General features: G+C 46.4%; 1 long non-coding RNA gene across 1 annotated transcript; it reads right to left on the reverse strand.

The window, feature by feature from the left end:
• Positions 1-3,450: 3,450 nt before the first annotated feature.
• On the reverse strand, positions 3,451-6,230 carry LOC119372055 (uncharacterized). Its single transcript, XR_005179418.1, has 3 exons — positions 6,132-6,230; positions 4,647-4,824; positions 3,451-3,677 (listed from the first exon to the last, which is right to left on the reverse strand). It is a non-coding gene; the product is annotated as an uncharacterized LOC119372055 (long non-coding RNA).
• Between the last annotated feature and the right edge of the window lie 1,045 nt (positions 6,231-7,275).

Below are 7,275 nucleotides of genomic sequence, written 5' to 3' on the forward strand. Positions count from 1 at the left end.
GATGCTATTTATTCTGTTCCTTGTGAAATAAAGTTTTAGTTGCGAGTCAGCGCTGTGGTCTGTTGTTTCTTCTGTTCGTCCTCGTCCTTTTGCGCGCTTTATTCATTCGAGATGGAATCACACCAACTTGCCCAGTTAAACGTTCTAATGCGTAGAGTCGACGGCTCACAACGAACAGCAAAGGCCACACCCGAAACAGAGGCGTAGCCAGAAATTTTTTTCGGGGGGGGGGTTCAACCATACTTTATGTATGTTCGTGCGTGCGTTTGTATGTGTGCGTGCCTATATACGCAAGCAAAATTGAAAAATTTCGGGGGGGGGTTTGAACCCCCCAACCCCCCCCTTGGCTACGCCCCTGACCCGAAAGCAAGCAAGCGCCATATGGACGTTGTTACAAGCGGCAGTCTTTTTCTCGTGGATTTGTGGAGATCTAGCTGTCCTGAATTTCGCCGAAGAATGAAGGTTACAAAGAAGTTCATATTTAACCACGTGTCGCGATAGCTGTCCCCGACAAAGTTCGAACACAACTTCGTCTTGGCTACTGTTAGTCCTTGTTAGACCCAATCCTGGCAGCTGTCCCCGAATAAGTCTATAAACTGCACCCTGTTTCCACTACTGTTCTTTAAAAAGCCGGTCACGAAAGCCCTGACTGACCCTTAATAATATCTGGGGTTTAACGTCCCAAAACCACGATATCATTATGAGAGACGCCCTAGTGGAGGGCTCCGGTAATTTCGACCACCTGGGGTTCTTTAAAGTGCACTTAAATCTAGGTACACGGGCCTCAAACATTTTCGCCTCCATCGAAAATGCAGCCGCCGCGGCCGGGATTCGATCCCGCGACTTTCGGGCCAGCAGTCGAGCGCCATAACCACCACAACACCGTGGCAGGGTTGACTGACCCTTGTCGAAACACCTCTTTCATAAAGATCTGGAGTATTGATTATTCATTCAACTTTGTTCCGACAACTGTTTCGGAAATTGCTCAGAACCAACTGTACCCTGACTGCTGTCTCATGTGTCTGCAAATGTTCTTATTTTATTACACGCATCACCTACTTAATGCATTCCCTTCCTTGTCTTAACTCTGACCGACCACCGGCTACGTTTAGTACATGTTACAAAATTTTTCTGACTCCGTTCTTTCTCCTCACCTCACCTACGTAGAATATCGACTACCCTCACCTGCTCTGCAATCCGGACCATTATCTTAATGTCTCTTAATGCTGGTCCTGCAATTCTACCGCAAGATCAATTATAAGGACACCCCATCAGAAAACTTAACGTCGCCGTGGTGTCCCGCATTAAGTCCAAGTGTGATGAGAGCTCATCGCGTTTGCGCACGGTGCGCTGTGACACCAAAGGAAAGCATACGAGGGAGCGCGCCCTTCTCACGTGCCGAGCTGCAAGATGATGGATAGGATTCATAGGAGTGCGTCGTAGTAGCGGAGGGGAGACACACGCGCCAGCAGGGGGCACGCCTGATCAAAGGTTTGTATGCCGTGACCAAGCGAGATGGTTCAGCGTGGCTATCTTCTGCTATTGTGCGAACACTCGAGAATTTAGAATAACGAATCGAATAGACTTCTATTCGACTCGGTATCGTTCGCCATACTGAATATTTTTCGAATAATCAGCGCCGACTGAAAAACCCGAAAGGAATGAGACAGTGGAGAAGCGAGGGGCAATTATCCTGTTTTAATCACTGAATAACCAAGATACGTGCAGTCCAAGCTTTTGCGAGACTACCGACGCTATATTGATCACCATATGAAGGCTTTTTTGTTTAGAACTACACTGTCGCCCAAGTGAAAAGTGTCATCACTCCGCTATCATAATTATGAAGTCGATGGTTTTATTGGTCTCGCTCTTCACGGAACCGTTTCTCACATGCTCTTGCTCTATACGTTTACATGAATAGTAGCAGACGCAAGCTTTGTGTTTGTATAAATTGTTTTTGCAGATTCAATGCTCAACAATGTTGCTTACCTGCTTTTGGTCGTAAGGCCCATGCTGCGATAACCGGTTTATCTGTTTCATTACACATGTAGCTGTATTAGTGGTGTTCTATTGAACATGGTTCAATATTATGCGTCAGTTTTATTTAAAAGCATGTGACAAAAGCATGTGACCGACTGCTAGTATGCATTTATTGTGTAGTCATAATGAATGTCTAAGCTTCATATTTGTGTTATACTTCATCTTTCTGCCGTAAAGGTGTGTAATTCCATGTTTTATATCTTACATTTTTTTCGCCTAAGATGTTTGACAGTTATATTTCGTGCACTAGTACTCTTTTTGTCCTTTCTTCGTTCGTGTGTACCCGCCCCCCCTTGTAATACTCTTGCCGGAGGGTCCTCAGGGGTATTGTGAATAAATAAAAAAATAATGTTTCCGAAGCGAAAAAAAAAATCATTTTCCCGAAGACCCCGAAGCGATGGAAGGAATTTGCCAACTACGACGTGCCCGTAGGTCTATGAGAGGCGCGAATGTTTGGTTTCAGCGCGAGGTTCTGTCTCTATCTCTGGAGTCTGGACATCCGTCTCGAGTCTGTGACTGTTTGCGGTTTAACTCGAACCTCTCTGCGCTGAGAATCAACGCACAAACAACCTAGCACCACCTAGCTAAAACGTAGCAACGACCTAGAAGCAACCTAGAAACAACCTAGCATCACCTAGCTAAGGCCTAGAAACAACCTAGAAGCAACCAGATTAGTATTCAGAATCGTCCAGTTTCACTGTTTCAAGCCTTGCGCGACTTAGTGCAAGCTTCGCCAGTTTTGTTTTTTTCAACCATCTCTCAAGTACTGGGGACAGAAAGCAATAAAAGGTCCTAATATTACAAGACAGAAGATCACAAGACAGAACTGTGTGAGGTAATGCTGTATTCGCCTGGCGAAGCCAATTATCAAGCGAAACCTGGAGCGGGCAGGGGTGGTGGCGAGAGTCAACAGAGTCCTGCTACGTAGAAGCTTCCCTTTGCGCGAGAACAGAGTGAGAAAGAAAAAGAGAACAGCTATTTCTCTACCTCATTAGTTCACAAATACACGTTGGTTCCTTCATCTCTTTTTTTTTTCTCCCTTTCATCTTCTGCTCTCACGAAGGTCCGACAGAAACCTTAGAACATTGTTGGTTGTGTGTAAACCAGCAATCACATCTCTTACAGAAATAAAATGGCTCATGTGCCAGAGTAAGAACACTTGTAAAGGTGTACACGCGATTGTGCACGTGAGGCAATACAGCCAAGCACCGTCATCAATGTAACTGAGCGCGTCTTAATTCATTTTTTTTAAACAAGGCGATGACGAAAAATGCACGCAGAACGACGAGTACGACAGGGCGAGCGCTTTTTCGTGCGTTTTTGCCCATATTTGTGAACGTGCAACCCAGCGAGATGCATTGCTTTCTAATTTTAAAACTTTTGAAAATAAGGGACTCAAGAGCTTGAACATCTGGTTAGAAACATTTTATTTCGGAACCCAGTGACCAGATAGAGTGACACCCGGTGTTAGAAATGCGGACGTCGCTGTGTCCTCGGGGAACGCAGGACAGCTCAGGTCCGTGCGCGTTTGGCTCGAAGTTCAATACGGTGAAATGACTAGGCAGTTCTTCGAGGGTTCCAGTGGTAGTGAGCGGTTGAATGCGTTAGCGAGTTGAGGTTGGTTTCGAAGAAATCACCTGAAAGTAAAAATACAGTAGATAGCTTATACTTCCATGGCATCCTCAGCATTTACTTTCGCATACACGAAAAACAGAAATATGTGTGTATACAGCTTATACTAGCAACTTTGATCGCCGTATTGGTTCTATTAAATCTATTACTTTTCACCGAAAGGTCTCATTGCTTCTTCTCACTGTGTAGCGGTGAAACTGATATCTTCGCTGCGGTGGTGTAGCGGTTACGGTGCTCGGCTGCTGACACGAGGGTCGCGGGTTCGATCCCGGCCATGGCGGTCGCATTTCGATGGAGGCGAAATGCTAGATGCCCGTCTGTACTGTGCGATGTCAGTGCACGTTAAAGAACACCAGATGGTCGAAATTTCCGGAGCCCTCCACTACTGCGTCCCTCATAATCATATCGTGGTTTTGGGACGTAAAACCCCAGATATTATTATTGTTAAACTAATATCTTCAAATGTGCGTACGGCAGAGTAAAAACTGTATGTAGTCCCCGCTTTGCATACTTACATCAACCCTCAGATGATGTTTGGAAACGTACATTTTCTAAACTAACCACTGAGCTTAATTGAGGAATATAGTTAGGACCACCTCGGACTTTCTTTTTAAGGCTCTCATTCGGTAACGGCTTAAGACACACGTAATGGCCGTCTCTTCTTCATTGCTAGAAAAGGAGCCACTTAAAGAACTACATGACTTCGATGGCTGCGACTGAAGCCTAGGAATATTTGCTCATTAGCGCACGTTTAAGGAACATGTGCGCTTCTTTCTCTTAGTTATGCTTCCCTTCTGCAGGCTCTCCAAGACAACTGTTGAGAATATAGCGGAACTGCCTTGCCCCGGCCAAAGTATAGGTGTACAAAAATTAACAGCCGCTTCTGTCGCTGTACTCGACGTAAATCGTATTCTTCTACGAACGTGTGTTGTTTATAGGCTCCAGCCAGCGAAGCGGCCAAGTGCCCTGCTTACCACGGACTGTCGCTGCGCCAGCATGAGCTCAGGCTTAGCGCCCGTAGTAGTAGTGAGGGTAGTATGCGCCGTAGTAGGCGGCATACGGGTAGCCGTAGTACAGGCCATCTGCGACGTAGTACTGCGGCTTGGCCACAGCCTGCGACACAGCGAAGAGGGCCAGCATGGCGAGGAAGATCTGCGGAGAACAGAGAGACTCTCTTGTTAATAGAAGATCGGAGAGCAATTTCATAAAATGACGTGCCGCTCTCTAGAAAAAGAATGGTTCAGTTGTTAGCCACATCTTCCTTTAAAATTCCTAAACGTTTTGCGTATTTTGCACACCATACTCGGGAGTACTGAGTTTAGCTCGATTTGGTTAAGTGAGCACGATGTAGTCATTATTGTAAGGACAAATCTCGACCCGGCCCCAATTTTGCACCGCACGTAAGTCTGCTGATGTGCCACCATCATAACAACGTCGTATCATAATACACTAAGCTTTAAGAAAGGGGAAAATAGACAACCACCCATTTGTAGCACAAAGCCACAAGGAAATTTCCACAAGAAATCCCCGAACCAGGACGATCGATCCCCGGACCAGGACGAATTTTTTGGCGACTAAGAGGCTTTATTTCTGAGAAATCCGTTTGGATTTCCTTGTGGCTTTGTGCTACAAATGGGCGGTTGTCTATTTTCACCTTTCTTAACTCTTCCGCCACCTTGCGGGTTTCCGCAAAACTGATTTGCAACACTGAGCTTTACTTTGACCTCTTTGCACAGAGTAAGAATCTTTTATCGCGGACAATCAGTTAGCCGAAACGTTGTTAATAGACAGCAGCAAACGTCAGCGCGGAGCACATGCTTGTCAGCAAAACGTTTCTTCTGTCGCTCGTGGTAATACAAACGGCAAAAGCATAAACTGCGGTTTTGACAGACTCCGTTCGCGTGTAAGCGTGGTTACTTTTCTGCTGGTGATTTTTTTTTTTCAACCGAAGTCATATAACAGGAATGTAACAACAACACCCGCCTCATCACGATAAATGTTTCTTCTTATCTGTAAGTTCAAATATTACGAGGTGTCCCCACTTTTCGCGTATCTCATGACTTTCTCTCCATCACGGAGCCTATACGCACACGCACCGATCCTCATATGATCACTTCTGGGTCGCGAAGACTCGATTCGTCAGTGCGCTCGCTCGTGGCTGTTGAGTAACTTGACAGCACGACGTTCACTGTCAGAGTACCGCTCCTCAGTTCATTTCAATTGCAATTAGCGCGCCTGCGCTGTCCTCTGCTTTGCGTTCGTGTTTATTCGCTGATGGTTTTCCACCCAAGTGTGATGAACTAGCTCGCCCGCAAACAACGTTATTGATTAGTTCGTATCGGTAGGTGTACGCAGATGTAGTACAACGTATCGTAGGGTAGCGAATACTCCCGACTGACACGAGATGAGAAACGTGACGAGACAGATGAACGAGGCGACAAAGGGATGTCTGTACTAACCAGAACCTTGATCATGGTGGCTGGGTCTGCGGGGCTCCTAGTGCTGCTGCTCGAGAGAACGAAGAGAAGGCTGCGTTGTGCAGGATCGGTGTGTGCACCTCGTCGCCGGCACTGCTGCCATTATATACGGGTCTCCCTCAAGGCGACGTCTTCGCATTCGCGCGCCTCCCCGTCCCGGCCCCACGAATTGCGCAAGCAGATAGTTCGCGCGCTGGTGCTCGCATGCATCACGGAAGCGAAGGAGAAGGAAACGAGGATTAGAGATGCGCTGGAGCCCCTACTGCATGCGGCAGTCTGTCAGTCACTCACTTATTCAACACAGTGTTCTCTCTTTCTTAAGCATTTCTAATGAACATCTTCCTTTTCGCGAGGCGCGAATATCTCGCTATAGCGCCCAAGGACCACGATGTATTGGACAAGCGCTGCATGTACTTTGTAAAGATTCTGACAACTTGCCTCGCCTTGCATCTAAACATCGATTGCGGGAATGGAGATTCACCGTATTCGTGGCATCTTTCCCAAGTGTGTCCTTGCGTTTACAAGTCGTCGATCTATGCACACTTTTCTCCGTACCTACTCTCCTGGAACGTATTCATTTTTTCATGGTATATACCTCCGTGTTTTCGGAGTTTATTTTTTGGGAGGAAATTTGGCGTCTGTCGGAGTTTATTACACGTAAATCTCCAATTCACCGAAATTCGGTGTTTAATTTTGCATTATAAGTTGTTGCAATATGTTCTTATTAATTTGATTTCCAATGAAAATGCGTTGCATTGTTGCTGATAATCATGTTTCTCCATCCTTTCACTTTCTCCCCCTCTTCATTCACCTTGTTGTAGAGAAGCCAGGGCAGCACCACTATTTTTGTTACCAACCCATCCCCGTGCATTGTTACGTTGGTTCGAGGGGAATGTCTCGGCAAAGTGGAACCCGTTGAAGACGCACAAGTTCTGGACGCACCCGATGACTCGCACTGTACCAGTTCCCGCACCATCAGTGCTGTTTCCACGTCTGATTCGTCACCTACTGATGTATTTGGTCCCTCCATTGCTGACAACCTTACGTCGGTCCAGCGTTCGCAGCTTCTGTGCTTGTTGGATGAATTTCGTCATTCTTTCGATGTCGGGCAAACTTCCCTCGGCCG

This window comes from Rhipicephalus sanguineus, chromosome 10, assembly GCF_013339695.2.
Source record: "Rhipicephalus sanguineus isolate Rsan-2018 chromosome 10, BIME_Rsan_1.4, whole genome shotgun sequence".
NCBI classification, from domain to species: Eukaryota; Metazoa; Arthropoda; class Arachnida; order Ixodida; family Ixodidae; genus Rhipicephalus; species Rhipicephalus sanguineus.